Consider the following 16,664-nt stretch of genomic DNA (forward strand, 5'->3'; position numbering starts at 1 on the left):
CCAGGCCGAGGATGCAGCAATTTAGGTAGAATTAGTTTTACAGTTCCGAAATGCCTTTTGTTCCAAGATCGATCGCAATAGAGCTAGTAATCTGCTTGCCCTCAGTAAGACTAGCCTTTTCCTAGTTTTTGGGCTTTTAGCAGACCATTACTCACTCAAAATTACAAAATTCCTTTTTTCTATGGCCTCACAAAAGACTATATGTGGTAATCCACCTATGATCTTAGATCAGTCATCTGACCTAGTACCTCATTTTTTTATATTTGAATTTGAAATTTTGCCCACATCCTTTCCGCATAAAAAAGCTGCTCGTTTATCGGAACTTCCGATATCGGACAACTATAACATATAACTGCCCCACAAGCTAACCAAGCCGATATTAATACTTAAAGCATTAGTATAATCTCCGAAGAAATTTATTAGATCTAACAACTATAGCATGTAGCTACCATACAAACTGAACGTTAGGAATCAAGTTCTTGTTTTTCGTGCATGTAGCCGTAAAGTTTCTCTTTCCGTTGTGTGCTGCTAAATAGTTTGAAATTCATTTTGTAGCAAGTAGTTGCTAAGCAATGTATTCAATTCTCCCAAACTGACAAGCAGTAGCAACATTTTGTATAAGAGTTTTCGAACACGCTGCTCATTAAGACAACATTTATTTCAATTTTGTTTGTTTCGAAATTTAGTTTTTGAATTCTTAGTGATGTATTGTGGATGGTGAGAGATTAAGAGATGGAGAGGTAAGAAAAAAGAGAGGAATGTATTTCACTCTCTACAACTCATTAATTGACAGAGAGAGAGAGAAATAGAAAGAGTGAGAGAAACGAGAAGAGAGAAGAGAGAGAAGATTTTCCAATAAATTACAGCTTATTTATAATTTTTTCATTTGTCAACGTGTGAAATTAGCAAAATTTATCACTTTTGAACTGACTCTCTTAGAAAAATGGTGTCTTAGTATTCTCATGCTTATTTTAAAGAATTTAAGCAAATTTTATCGTATTATGAATAACTCTCTTATAAAAAATAAAAAATCTCTTTCTTAATTCTATCCAAAAACATTGTTGCCAATCGTACCTTTCATGAGACAATTTTTTACTACAAACTATTACTTCTACTTCGCTGGGAAGTCTTTCTAGATTCAAGTAATAATCTAACATTTTTTCTCTCCAACTTTTCAGTATTTTCTTAAATTTAGGCGATTTTCAGTGCAAATGCGATATGAACAGGTACTAAGAAGACTTTTAGATAAATTCAGGACATACGTCGTAACAAAAAATTACCCGGCAATTGTAAATAAAACCCAAAATGTTTAATTATTTATCAATATTTCGTTTGTCACCTTCAAACCAATCTCCACCAGATGTAATACACCTATTCCAACGATCTTTCTAGTCCTTGAAACACTTTTCATAATCACTTTTTGGGATGGCCTTCAGCACCTTCAGCGAATTTTATTTTATCTCTTCGATCGACTGAAAAGAAGTTCTACGGAACGGCAGTTTCAGTTAGAGGAATAAGAAAAAGCCACATGGAGTCAAATGTGGTGAATATGGTGGTTGATCGATGGTAGTCATTGCGTGTTTGGCTTTAGATTCGGTCACAATCGTGGCTCGTTGCGATGTTGCATTATCATAATATAAAATTTATAAATTGTTCTTCCATAATTCCGGTCGTTTTCGACGGATGTTCTCACGCAAACGTCTCAATGCGGCCATAGAGCACATTTTATTGACCGACTGTCCTTCCGGAGCTAATTCATGATGCACCAAACCACGAATATCGAAAAAGACGATGAACATCACATTGAGCTTTGAGCGACTTTGACGTAGTTTCTTGGTTTCGGCTCCTTTTTCCCCTCCATTCCAATTATTTTTGACTTATTTGCATGTCAAACTCATAACCCATGTCACATCGGCAGTTATAATGCTCTCCATGGTTGTGGGATCGGAATTCGCATGATTAAGCATGTCCAAAGGCACCTGTTTATATTACTCTCTCTGGAAAAAATTCAGCTTTATCGGGACAAGTCGAGGAAGAACAAGTTTCGTACCCAAAATATTCACCAAAATCCTTCGAACGGACTCGCGAGAGATGTCGAGCTCTCTTGTCATCTCTCTAACATTTACCTGACGATCATCAAACACTATAGTGTCCTTCACTTATTTAATATTTTCTTCTGTGGAAGACGTCGAAGGTTGTCCAGAACGCGAAATGTCTTTTACGATCTCCCGACCAGCTTTGAAGGCTTTGTATCGCTCGTAGGTTTATATTTTAATACAACTGGATAATTTTTTTTTTCAACATACGCAACGCTTCCGCATATGAAATATGATTAAAAATACAAAATTTGAGACAAATTCTGTTATTCGGTTGTTACTTAAATTCGTTGCGGGGACGTCCAAAGGGCAGTCCTTCTTATCAAGATCTCTAAGAAACCCGAATTGTAAGAAGTTAGTTGAGCAATGAGATTCTCTATGCATCAAAATCATAATTTAAGATACTAAATATTTTTATTTAAATTTCCGCAACTTTTCTCGCCCTCATCTTCTCAAAACACCCTTGGCTCTTGGCAAGTGGCAGCAATAGCAAGAAACCTTGAACTTTGTAACGCTATCTACTTGTCGTTTTGTCCTTCACAACTAAATGTCAATGTCGCGTTGGAGCATGTCTACATACATACATATGTAAAATTACTGTCGAAAAAAGTGTTTTTGGGCCAGTTGCATGCATTGGCACTAGAAGCAGAGATTTCGCGGCTCTTTGCCAAAATGTGGCAGCCAGCAAGTGAGAGAGAGCAGCCATAAAAACAGCGAAAATCGACATCGAACAAATGCTGCCGCAACCATTATGAAATGTGTTTGTATGTGTATATACCAATACATACGCCTCAAGCCAAAAAGGCGTGCAAAAACAACCACTGCTGCCCCAAACGGCAGCCACTGCATCGGCAGATCACAGCCGCCAGCCAAAGTCAATATGCAACAAACACACACACACACACACACATTCAGGCACGCAAACATCGCTTGGCAGCCGTCATAAACAGTTTTAGCATTAATTTCGAAAATTCGAAATTCCAATTTAGTTGTGCGGCTAATGAACGAGAGAGCAGATCACGCGGTGCAATTGAAGTGCGGTCTTTAAGTAACAAAACACGAAACTTAATTTTTGTAATTCAAGTATATGCAGAGTAATTAAATTAAGGAAAACTAACTAAATATATAATAAACTGAAAAAAATATTTCTTTGTGCACACGATACGGTATATGCGCAATTTAAACAAAAATCAAAAACAAAATCAATAAAACGTTGTTAGTTAAAGTATTTTGAAATCTGAAATGAAATATATAATAAAAAATAAAAATAAATTATATAGAACATATTTAAATAATGAATAAGAAGGATGTGAAAGAACAAACGAAGTTAAATTTAATATTATTATTATATTCATTTTTTAATAGCTAAATAATAATATATATAAATTATAGTAATAAATTATTCAGAAAAAAAATTAAATAAAAAAATTTTAAGACTAAACTTAAAACCAATAAATTAAAAAAGAAACAAAAAGAAAATTTAACCCAATTTTTAATATTATAGGAACTTACAATGAAATCAAAAAAATAAAACAAAATTAAATTCTTAAAAAAATGTTGAAAAGGTATTAAAAGGTGTTTTTTTAATTTCTTCAATTAAAAAAAATATAAATTTTTTACTATACTTTTCATTAATTTTTTTTGTTTTTTTTTTTAATTTGTTTTTTAATTTTTTTTTATACATTTTTTTTACTTTTTTTTTATTTTTTTTACATTCTTTTTTTAATTTTTTTTATTCTTTCCTATTTTTTTTTTTCAAAATCGGAAACCAATTTAAGGTTTTTAAATATTTTGAATTTTATTTGGATAAATAATTATTTCATTTATTTTAATTAATTCGTATAGAAATAAAAAACGTCGTGATGAACACACGTAGGTAAAAGCGGAAAAGTTAAATATTATTAATTTTGTTAATAGATAAATAATAATATGAATATATATGTAATTACTCATAATAAATTATTCATGCAAAAATATAAATAAAAAATTTTGAACACAAAACATAAATAAAAAAATATTTTAAACAAATATAAACATTTAAAACCTTTTAATATTTTTTGAATTTACAATTGCTTCTAAATTTTCTAAACAAAATTAAGAAAAATAAAACTTTTAACATAATTAAGAAAAAAATTAAAAAAATGTTTAATTAAAAAAAATTAAAAAAACATTAAATTTTTTTTTTAATTTTTAAAATTTTATAACCGATTTTTTTAATTTTTATTTTTTGCAGACTAAGCTAAAAAAATTAAAAAAAATAAGAATTTAACAACAATTTCTAATAAACAAATTTTTTTTTAATTTTTTGAAGAAAAATCTTAAAAACAAATATTAAAAAAAATTAAAAATAACTTAACAATACTAATTTGAGAACTTAAAATTGTTTCTAAATTTTTGAAATAAAATTAAAAAAAAAATTAAATTCCAAACAAAATCAAAAAAAGGTTATTTCTACTAAATATCAGTCATATGCATTATTATTTATACAATATTAAAAATTTTACTTCTATTTTTTTTTAATTTTTTTTTTGCAGACTAAACTTAAAAAATTAAAAAAAAGTTACTAATTAAACAACAATTCCTAATAAAACAAAATTTTTTAAATTTTTTGAAGAAAAATCTTGAAAACAAATATTAAAAAAAAAATAAAAATAACTTAACAACAATTTTTAATACTTGGAGAACTTAAAATTGTTTCTAAATCTTTGAAACAAAATTAAAAAAATTAAATTCTAAACAAATTCAAAAAAAAAAATTATTTTTATTAAATAGCAGTCATAAAAAAAATTTATTTCTATAAAAAAAATAATATTTCTACTAAATATTTTATTAATTTTTTTTAATATTTTCTTTAATTTTTTAATTTCTTTAATTTTTTTTTTTGTATTTACTTAACGCTATAATTTTTTTTTTTATTTTTCCAAATTTTTTTCAAAATCGGACATTAATGAAAATATTCACCTAATGATTGATGGTATGTGTATCTGGATAACCAGACGAGTTGAATTCCTTGTGACTGTCTGTCTGTGCGTCCGTGTAACTTGAGTAAAAATTTAGATACAATATTTTGAGAAAACTTGGTTGGTATTGTAAATGGTCGAAATCGAACCACTTCCACGCTCACAAAATGCCCTATAGATGGTTAATTGTAAATATCTGCCAAACCGCTCAAACTAAAGCAACCACACATGGGAGAACAAGCATTTCTTATATGCTGTGCAAATGGATGAAATCTGATAATAACCACGTTCACTTCGCATTTAACAGTTTTGTTGAAAACTACAATAACCCACAGACATTAGATTTCACAACCAAGAGGGAAGAAGGGCTTAATAGGAGGCTTAGCATAATACTTGGACAGGGACGTAGTACTGCTCATCTTGAGATGAAATCTTATATCTCAAGAGCTACTTAACACATTTCAACCAAATTTGGTGTGTGAAGTTAACATTCTGTGAAAATGCGCCTAATCGGATGAACATTTCCATTTACAATATTACAAACCCTTAACCCTCTATAACGTATGGTAGACCACAGGCAACAAACCGTTTCACCTTCCTAAATTCTACTCGTAGTAATTTTTTTCGTCTTGTCAAGCAATGTAGAATGTAGTCTACACTCCATTCCTCTAATCAAGCATAAGCAAAACAAACTAAGTGCGGTTACTTTTTTCCAATGAAGCTTTTTCTTCAGTGAAAGTCGGGCACTGGCCTCAATGTGCGGAAAAAAAATCCGATGCAAGTTCCCGAAATGTGCCGCGTTCACTCACACGATGTGTGAAAAGTGCGGGTTAGCTTTATGCTATACCAGAAACAATAATTGTTTCAAGAACTTTCATTTGTCCTGAAGGATTTCCATTTTACTCATAATTTTGCCCACTTTCTTTATCACTGTTACTCATTTTTTTTTTGTGTTATATGTGTTATAAATAAAAAGTAAAAAAAAAAAATAATAATTTCTGTATATTTTTCCCATAAAACTAACCGATTCCACTAAAAATAGTTAATTTGGAGGTTTTGAGTTATAGAGGGTTAAGTTCCAGTTGATTCTTTCACTTTATAGCATACAATATACATACTTTATAGTATACAATTCAATTATATGTAATAAATCGGAATAAAACTTCGCACAAATAATGTACTCAAGATATTTCATCTAACGTCCAAAAATTTTCGAACTCGGACTATAAAATGTCAAGGACCCAGACAGCAAATATGTGAACCCCAGTTTCTTTGACTAATTTTTTACCGCCAATATCGGCGAAGATTTTAAATCTAGTCTGTTAATGAATTTTGGGGAAAATATGCTCTTGAGCCGAAAATAGATGAAATTTGGTCAATACTTCTCTTAGCCCCATCTTATACCAAATATAAATATTTTCAAACTTCCTCTTGAGTTTATACCGGTACTATCGGTCAATATATGAAATCTTAATGAAATTCAGAACGAAACTCTTTCTATTAACAATGTATCCACAAAATGATCCTTTAAATGGATGATATCAGGCAACCCATACTTTAGTCCTCAAATACCTAATATGCGGATTTTCAAGCATACTACTATGAGCAAAATTTTACAAATAGCTTCGCACAAACGTCGCTTAACACTCAAATAGTATTCCTAGTTGACAGTTTGGTTGCTTGGAATGAATTCGGAGTGCACCACACCTCGATAATCGAAGAAAACTTTCAACATAATCTTGATTTTTGACCTGCTTTAACGTGTTTTTTTTTTTGGCTTAGACTCACCTTTGTCATGATATGCGGCCTGTTGATCCTTTGTTTCCAGGTCATAAGCATGAATCCAAGACTCTGTTTCAATAATAATACCTTCATGACATCCTAGTAGTCGAAAAACAATATTTCACAGACGTTAACGCTGTTTCTCGAAAAAATTTTGTGATTTTGGAACCAATCTTGCTTTCACTCCACTTAGGCCCACATGATCATTCAATATGGTTTTCTCTGAACTTTCCGACTATTAAACTACCCAGTAAGATCTCTGACTGTTAATCATTGATTCTTAAACACCAATTCCTTTATTTATTTTTTACATGTTTATCATCAGCTGATGTTGATAGCCGTCTTGGAAGTGGTTCGTTCACGTGTTCTCGACCCTCATTGAATAATTTGTACCAATCAAAAATACTTGCTCACAACAAAAAATTATCACTGAAGAATTATAAAGGAATATCCAAAATTCGGAAAGTTTCGGCACCAGAAATTTGATTCCACATAAAAAATTTGACGGAATTTCTTTGTTGAATAATTTCACTCATCATAAAAATCGACGAATGCGTTTTATATTCTTCAGAAAGTGAGGCGTATACTAAACACTGATGATTATTTTGATGTGAAATTTGGCACAGAAGTCACTGACAGTCATGCCAATATAAAAAAAAATATCAATCACAGCAATCTAGAAAAAAAAAATTAGACCAATGGGTTTTCGCAGGGGACTTTAATTAAAAAGTCTTACTATTTTTTTGCCCACAGCAGTATACTTGACTTTATATCTTATATATTGGTCAATCTGAGGTATTTCGAATTTTGTAAAAATATCCAGTTGCAGCTGAACTAAGCTCTTCCTTACTTGCTTTTTTAATTATTATTTAGTTTTCTTTTCTTTCATTTTTTTATTTATTTTATTTTTTTATTTTAAAACTTTACATATATTTCACTAAAAAGTCAATCGAATTATAAAATTATTTTTATTTATTGATATTAATAATAATTTTATAAACTAATAAATAAAAATGTTAAAAAAACCAAAATAAACATGAAAAATCATCTTCATTTTAATAAAATCAATATGTCTTTAAATACGTGTAAAAAAACAAGAAAACTGCTATACTCTCTATTACTATGGAAAAATATAGTCAGCATCCACTAGCCTCCTATTTGAAACCAGAAACCAGTGAGCAGCAACGAAAAACAAAAACAAACGCGAAAACAAAAACAAACGCGAAAACAAAAAAACAAAAAACACGCAAAAAACTACGACAAAAATTCCGCAGTTTTAATGGCGCCAACACCAGACACTCGCCGCAAGTGCAGTGATTGCCTCCACAATGTGCGAAGTGCTGCCAACTATATATATTTTTTTGTTCCAAACTTATACAAAATATACCGTTTTGCCCAGTGCCTAGTATAACCACGCTAAAGTTCAGTGTCGCCTGCAATTTGTGTCGTCCTTCGGCCTGCGCTTGCAACAAGCACGCGGCAGCCACCGCATCGGCCATCGGTCAACAATAACGCACGATTTAGCGCTTGGCTAGTTAACAGGCTTGCGGTGGTTCTCACACAGCAGTTTACAAGCGCGCGTTTCAGCGTCGAACCGCAGCCGGAAGAGCTACTCTCAACACCCCGCCGACATGCGCTGATTGTCTACCCACACTGGCGCCTCGTGACGCGGTGCGCGTTCGTTTGTGGATGTCCAGTTGTGTGTGCGCTCGTGTTTGCGTCTGCAGCGCCGCGCTTTGAACAATTAAATTCTTGCTCCAAATTGTAATTGCAATTACAAACAAAATTTTCCGTGCATCACTTAGTTTTCCGGCACCTCCAGCTGCAATCGCCGCATCGACCGCGTATCCGCAACGCTTTTTTCAGCTCGTCGTTTGTTCGCGCGTCCAATCTGTCTGTCGTTTGCGCACCACGTTAGCTATAAATTAGCTCTTAAAATGTTCTAGTCCAAAATTTATTGCAGCTTCAGCAGCAGTAGCAGCGCGCTGCATTCGAATCGCCGTGCGCGCTTTGCCGCGTCGTCTTGTACGCGCACTCTAGCACTCTAGCAAGCGCTGCGCTAGAAAGCATTTATTTCGGGCATTCCAATTTTCTACATTTTCACTGTTTTTCCTCGGTTGTCTTGCGCTGCTTCCATCGCGCTATCTGTCTATTTTTTCCACGTTGGCAATTTGTTTTTGTCTGCCGCGCTAGCATCGCGTGCCTTCGCCGCGCCACTGATTGAGCTGTTTACAAGTTGCCGCGCGTACCGAGCGCTACGCTCAACAAGCTGCTTGCCAAACCACAAACACACGCATATATAGATATATGTATATATCTCAGTAGCCACGCTATTGCTGTTGTAGCTTGTTGTTGCTGCATTTAGCCGCGCGAATTGCTGCTGTTGCTGCCACTGTTGTATTCGCGGCAGTAAAAGGTAAGGCGTAAATTAAATTTGGGCAATTTTGTTCTCTATCTCTTATATATATTTACCGTTATGCGTTTATTTTTATTTTTTTTGATTTTTCTGCTTTCTGTTTGCCTGCGCGCCTCTCTGCTCCTTCGGCGCTCTTTGCACAGTTGTTTAGTTTACTTTAACTGCAAATAAATATTAATCACTTGCGTAAATGCTCGGCAATTTCATTGATCTCATTGCTAAACAGATTATTTAGGTGTGTTTTAATGAATGAATTGATTGGCCACTTCCGATTTAACGACCTACGCTAAAAATTCCCGAAAAGCTTGTTGAAAATATAGTGTGAGAAAGAGCATGTGCTTGCCGTCATGAAAAGAAATGTGGGTAAATAACGAGCGATCGGTGTGAGAGGCTTTGCAAATACTGAACAGCTTGCACTATCTGTTGTATACCATCTTTTCAGAATAATTTGCCCCGATCGGCATTCAAAGTCATCACCTTAGCTTGATAGTCTCCAATGTGGCGCTTGTGATTTTTACATAGCTTCGTTAAAAGTGGCGAATCGAACGAGCAAACTCATGTAAATACTAGGTTTGACAATTAAGTAATAAGACTGATTTTATTGCCGCGCTGGTGGTAAACCTGTGCCCTTGAAATTCCCTTTATCTTTTTCCGGCATCCCTCCCCTCTCTATTGATATATGTACCATCGCTCTAGCTTATTTAGTTCGCCTGCTGCGTCAAGTTGAGTAGACGAAAGCCCGAAAAAAGCGCGCATGAGCACGTCGAAAGTGAAAACGATGATTATTGCCTTTTTTGATAGCCGTAAAATCGTCCACAAAGAATTCGTTCCACCTGGAAAAATGTGAATCAGGTCTACTATTTCCAAGTACTCGAAAGATTGCCGAAACGAGTCAACAGTGTGCGCCCAGACATCGCTCGTAACTGGATCCTTCAGCACGATAACGCGCCGTGCCACACCGCTCTCAGCGTGTCTCAGTATTTGGCCTCTAAAGGGATCGCCGTGTTGCAACAGCCACCTTATTCGACCGACATGTTTCCTAAAACGAAATCGGTGGTCAAAGGAACCCATTTTGAGTCGATTACGGACATCCAGGCGGCCGTGACGAGGACATCCCGGTTTTTATGGATTCAGTCTCATTACTTAATTGTCATACCTCGTAGACCGAAAAAGTATAAAGTTATATTAGTCAACTGACGAACTGTTATGTTTGATCCATATACTTTACTGGAGCTACTCCGTTTCCATTCAGCTTAATTGTTCGGAATGATTATTAACCTCTGTTTAACAACAATACACACGAGTCGATGATTTTCTTTGCTTGACTTGTGAGCGTAATGTTCCGCGGCTGAACCAATATCGGCTATTTCATACAGTCGATACATTGTCATAGATCTTCGTGATGTTCTGTAGTTGACCTATCGCAAACTTATTTTAGATTTTTTGCTATACTCGCTTGTTCACATGGATGCCTTAAGGTGTGAAACTAAAATAACTATATTTGAACCTTGAACTCGCATGGCAGAAAAAACAACAAGGAGCTGTTAGGCTGTTTGTATCTTCTTCTCCAAGTAAATTAATAAATGATCTCGAGACTGCGCTGGAACAAACAGTCATCTAGTGGCCAGAGCCTACTCAGCTCCCGAAAAGCTCTATCATCCTGTTGGAAAATGCAAGTAGACAACCAAAAGCCTTATGAGTGCTAGAAAATATTGGAGTTTCTAATCCTATTACAGCTTCTATATATAACGAATGTCCAGCATTGGTTCCGCAACTCGTGCTGGCAATACTGCCTCGCCTTCAGCACTGCCTTTGCTTTCTGTCGGCATATTACTACCGGCTTCCATTAACCTACCGTCCATAGTGGTGGTAAGCTACGAATATATTCCCTTTTCGCGGAGCAGTATCGTCATCCGCTGTGATGGCTATCCATTGAGGTCGATCCTGAGCTCCTCTCTTCCTTGCTCTGTTATAATTTTATTTTGTCATTATTGTTCATGTTTTAGTTGTTTTCACTTAACTCATCAGCCATTTCTGCATAGTTTCTTCCCTGCATACTCATTTGACGGAATGCCTCAACCACCAGCCCAGGGCTCAAAGAGGAAGACCTCCACTCCGTTGGAAAGACCAGGTAGAGTTTATGTGACTGTTATTAACTCGCAATTATTTTTCCGATTGCGGTGGTCGTCAAAAAGTAGTTTATTGTAATAAAACATATACTGAAATATGTTAATGGAAAAATCCTACGAAACATTTATAGTCAAATTATATCTTGTAGAGTTGATCAACCGTTCTGAAATCTACTAATTTTTTACATATATGATAGAAGAAAGTACTGACCAACTTTATGGTATTTACAAGTATGTGCTCATCGAAAAAAAAACACTTTGTAATACCCACTTTTCGCCATTTTTTCACCACTGACAATTTTAAATGTCATAAATTCCACATGGATTAAGGATAATATTTTAAATGTCCGCAGCGCGCAATGCGGAAGCTTAGCGATTCTTTTCGGCAAAATACTTGTATAAAAAACGTTGCCTAAAAGAATGGCTGATAGTCATAATTCTCCAGGAGTATTTCAGCAGATGAAATTTTAAACTCCCTGTCACATAGCTTGTGGCTTTTGTTCAGTTGAGCAAGTAAAATGCTAGCAAAAAATTAAAGAAGACTAAATTTTATATTTGCATGCAAATAAATCAATAAGGGTTAAGAGTATAGAAAGAAATTTCGAGAATGGAGGAAGTAATGAAAAATATTTAAAAGCTATGATATACAAGAAAATTATTTTATTGTGCAAAAAAACATCGTTGAAATAATAAAAAAAAATAATTGTTTGCAAACATTGTTTCCGTTTCAACCTTTACCCCGGACACAAACCACACACAACTTTGCTCCCAAAACTCCGAGTATGCATGAAGAGAGTTGTTTGCTTTAGCTGGCAATTTTTCATTTAAATGTTGAAGGTATTATCGTATTTAGGGACTACCTTATACTTTTCTATTAAATGGCTCTCATAACTCTGTCAGTAGCTGACGTTTATAAAGTAACCATCAAACTAATAGTAAACCCATATTGCAGTTTAAAGTCGAGTTTATGGTTTCATTCTCAGTTCTTCGCTGCCGTATTTGAATAACTCCCCCGACAATCCATCGGTCCTCGCCGCTTTGTTGTTCTTCAGACGGGTAATTGCTATTCAAACTTCTTCATGGCCGGCAATAGGAACGTCTGCACCGTCAACATCGACTAAGGAATCGGGTTCGGCATCAACTGGCGTTATGCCTTCGCTGCCATTCAGCAGGCTGGAGAAGTGTTCTCTCCATAACTTCAGTATGCTCTGCGCATCAGTCACTAAATCACCTCTGGAGGTTCTAGAAGAGTATGCTCCGGCCATGAAACCTTCTGTTAGGCGGCGCTACTTTTCGTTGAATTTTGGATTATTATCCATATGAATTTAGCAGAGGTACTTCTACTAGTGCTTACGATTCCGCCTTGGCCTATTCTGGACTTCGCTGTACCTTTTTCCTCATATTCCTCCCGGTTAGTGGAAGAACCTACAATCTCTAGTGGCGGTAAGCCATGTTCCCCCAGTTCCCCCCTTTTTCCTCATATTCCTCCCTGTTAGTGGAAGAACCTACAAATCTCTAGTGGCGGTAAGCCATGTTCCCCCAGTTTTGCCATCACTCTTCTTGGGGGAACAGTTTCGTCATCCTCTGTGATGGCTGTACATTGAAGTCGGTTCCGATCTTCCATCTTTTTTGCCCTTTTATAATTACAATTTTTCTTTAGTGTTCATGTTGTAAAGTCTTGTTCGGAACCGATATCAACCTCCCGAGATGTAGTTGCCTTATATAGTCCCAAAGTTATCTCAGCTACAAAGCCAAGGCTGTCTGTTGTGATTGCAGCTTCTGGACATCGAAGCTTCCTTGTGTTTTTAACATACTTGGCTACGCAGAGGCAGGTGCGAATCTTCGCTGCAACAAGATAATGATTCGAGTCAATGCTAGGTAAGATACGTGGATCTGATTGGTCATTTTTTAATCTGGAGGCAGCCAGGTAGCTTGATATACTTTCCTATGCTAGAATCTAGTACTACAGATAACCATATTTCGGGCACCGGCGAAGTCGATCAGCATCAGCCCATTTGAGGATGTGGTGGAGCAGCTATCGTATGTGCGCTCCAAGCGCTAATAGAAGACATCTTTAGTCATCAGCGTGGGCGCAATTCAGCGATATATGTATTAAAAAACTTTTCTTTCTTTCTCACCACGAATCCCACACTGAATTTGCGTTCATTTATATGGCCACTGTGGTCAATGCCACAAGGACTTACTTGTCTCAGTTCTTGTCCCGTCCATCGTACCTCTTGGACGACGGTGATGTCTGCCTTTACCATTAATAGGACATCAACCAGCTGGGCAGCGATACGTTCCCAATAAAAGGACCGGGTATTCCAGGTGCATGCTCTCAAATCGTAATTCTTAATGCGTTTACAGTGGTCGACATCAAAAGGGGGATCTCTCATCCAAGGCTGTTGTTCTTTTTCCTTTGGGGTGTTTTTTACATGGCGTGTCCCAAACACAGCGCACAACCCTGGAGAGTGCTGGTTCGTCTTTTCACTTTAATCCACATTCAAACGGATGTTCTTTGGCTACCGAGAGGATACTTGTTCTAAGACCGGAAGTCGTGAGCTGCTTGAACCATATGTAAAAGAATAATTTCTGACCACTTCCAAGAGAATTGTGATCAAAAATCTTTCCCCACTTGTGTGAACTTCTACACATGACTCCATCCTCCATGATGATGAGTATTTTTTCAAAAAAGGCTTATTGAAGATACATTCTTGGTATAGACAACGCAACACCCACTCGATATACAGCAAATATTTTTAGCTCATGGTCATACTTGGCTGACTTTTAGCCATTGAACTAACTTTGATTAGGGACAGTCTAGCTCTTCGCATGCCCACACACATAATTTGATTTATGTAAATCGATATCAAATTTTTTCGAAAATTCCTCTCGTATGGAATGTATTTTAAACTTTTTCTAAATTAATTTAAATAATCGTCCAAAATTCGAATAAATCACAAATCCCATCATTAAACGCATGATATGTCGAGAATTGCAAAAATTACAAAATTCTACGAAATTCACAGGCATGTCACACAAATATTTGCCACATGTATGTGTGTATATGAGTACGTGTGAATGTATGTGCAGCAACGTGATTATTTCACATAAATAAACCGAATAATACCGCCCAAGAGAAATTCATTGATACAAATGGCAACATTATACTCCGTTATTTATTTTCTCAACGCGGCATACTTGGCCTTTTAAAGCAATGTATTCGAGCAGCGAACGAAAAAAACGCAGTGAAAAAAAGAAAATATTTGCAAAAATCCATATGTCAATAAAAAACTTGAAATTTTGCCAACATTTGCTCGCCAAAACAGGCGTTTTCAAGCTTTTCGTGAATTTTTGCATATTTTCCGCGCACAAATATTTATACGCCAGTATATAATTACAAAACCCAAAGCAAATCAAAGAAACAAAAAAAAATAAAAATACGAAAAGCAAAATTCTACAAAAATCTAAAAATTATACACATATAAAATTTATATGTTTCTCTTATATTTTGTATAATTTTGTTTTTCACTCATCAAAAATTGCGTTTTTGTGCTTCGCTTTGGCGCGTCGCAAATATTTTTCTGCGCTATTCACCGATGACGTCGTTACGTGGCACTTCTACATAAATCGAAAAATATTCAAAAAAAATTCGAAAAAAATTCATACATAATTGAAAATTGTTCAACACAAATGCGAAATTTGTATTTCCGCTTGGCTATGCGCTGCGCCATTTTGCTGTCCATACAAAGCACTTTTTGTGTAATTATTTTGACGATTTGCAGGTGATTTCATGTATGTATACTTTTTTCATTTTGCTCGTGCTTCGTTCTGGCAGGTGAGCTTTTAGCTATGCGTTGTAATATAATTTAGTGTTGTTTTTGTGGTGAATCACTTTTGAAATGGTTTTGTGCGAAATTAAATATTAATGTGATTTAGAAAAATTTAAACGATTTTTCGCGTTGCGTCGATATTATAAAAATAAAAAGTATAAGTCATTTTGGTTATTATATTTGTGAAGGATGTTTATTTTAGATTGTACAAGTAAAATAGATTTCCGAAGTTTCGAATTTCGAAGCGTGTGCCTATTCCAACAACTACTTTTTATAAACTAGCGTACAGGAATCATTTTAATAATAAAGACAGAACTTTTTTTTATAAAAATAATATTTTCGGAGTCACTCCGAATTACTCCAAAAAACTGTAAACAGTAAAAATATTGCTAAAAGCAGGCACAGTAAATAATTAAAGCTGGTTTTAATAGCAGCCAGTACTTTCAAAGCTAAGGAATGGGTTTCCGAAATTTTGTATTTCGAAGTGTGTGCCAATTCCAACAATTACTTTTTATATACTAGGGTACATGAATCGAATAATATAGACAGAACTTTTTTTTTATAAAAATAAGATTTTCGGAGTCACTCCGCGTTATTTCGAACATTTTTTAATGCAAAAGGATGAATAAAAGGTGATGAAGGGTGAGGTTAAATGACAGTACGTACTTTCAAAGCTGAAGAAAGGGCCTTCGAAGTTTTGGATTTCAATATTTAAGCCAATTCCAACGGCTACTTATTATATACTAGCATACATAAAATGTTGTTATAATATGCAGAACCTTTTAACAAAAATAAGATTTTCGGAGTGACTCCGAATTACTCCGAAAATTTGTTAAGTGCAAAGAGATGAGTATAAAGTGCACAACAAGCATTTATAATCATTATAGAATCAAATAATTAATTATCTAAGATTTCTTAAGCTCCCAAAGGTATGATAGTATAAAAAACTGAAAGCCGCGGCATCAAAGGCATAAAATTTCTAAATAAAAATCATTTTTTCTCCATCTGGTCATAAAATACCGTTTTTTGTAATATTGTTGGCATTCAGAAGGTAATTTCATAATGCCACTAGGAGCTTTAGTGCTTATTGAAAAAAAAGTGGAGCAGTCCGGTTTCACAAACTTTTTTTGTGGAATGTTTTTTTTTACCAGCAATATTATTGACCATAGACTTCTATAATGATTACGTGGTGCCAAGTGCTTACTATACCTATAAGATGGATGTATAAGAACCTCCCATTCAAATTCCCGACGTTTCTCTTGAATCACTATCAACTTGTGGTGGATCACTAACGATTTGTGTGAACTTTCATTGTCTCAATGGAAAATAATTCCTTTCCTAGTGACCAAATTAGCAGATTCTGGGCGATTGCATAATCTACATTCTACCGAGTCAACCTGAACAATGTGACTAAGTTTCTGAAGAGAGAATCTTGGAGTTAAATGCTA

General features: G+C 34.8%; 1 protein-coding gene across 7 annotated transcripts in view; it reads left to right on the top strand.

Annotated features, from left to right (window-relative positions):
* Nucleotides 1–3,091: 3,091 nt before the first annotated feature.
* LOC105225089 (death-associated protein kinase related) overlaps nt 3,092–16,664 on the top strand; it is a 133,970-nt gene continuing 120,397 nt past the window's right edge. For 3 of the 7 annotated variants that reach the window (XM_049454055.1, XM_049454054.1, XM_049454052.1), the window contains exon 1: nt 8,886–9,254. The gene's annotated coding sequence lies outside the window, so the exon portion shown is untranslated. Of the gene's footprint in view, nt 3,180–8,885; nt 9,255–16,664 lie in introns of those variants that run through there. The other 4 variants (XM_049454057.1, XM_049454060.1, XM_049454058.1 and 1 more) reach the window with 4 other exon arrangements.

This window comes from Bactrocera dorsalis, chromosome 3 (genome assembly GCF_023373825.1).
Source record: "Bactrocera dorsalis isolate Fly_Bdor chromosome 3, ASM2337382v1, whole genome shotgun sequence".
Taxonomy (NCBI): domain Eukaryota; kingdom Metazoa; phylum Arthropoda; class Insecta; order Diptera; family Tephritidae; genus Bactrocera; species Bactrocera dorsalis.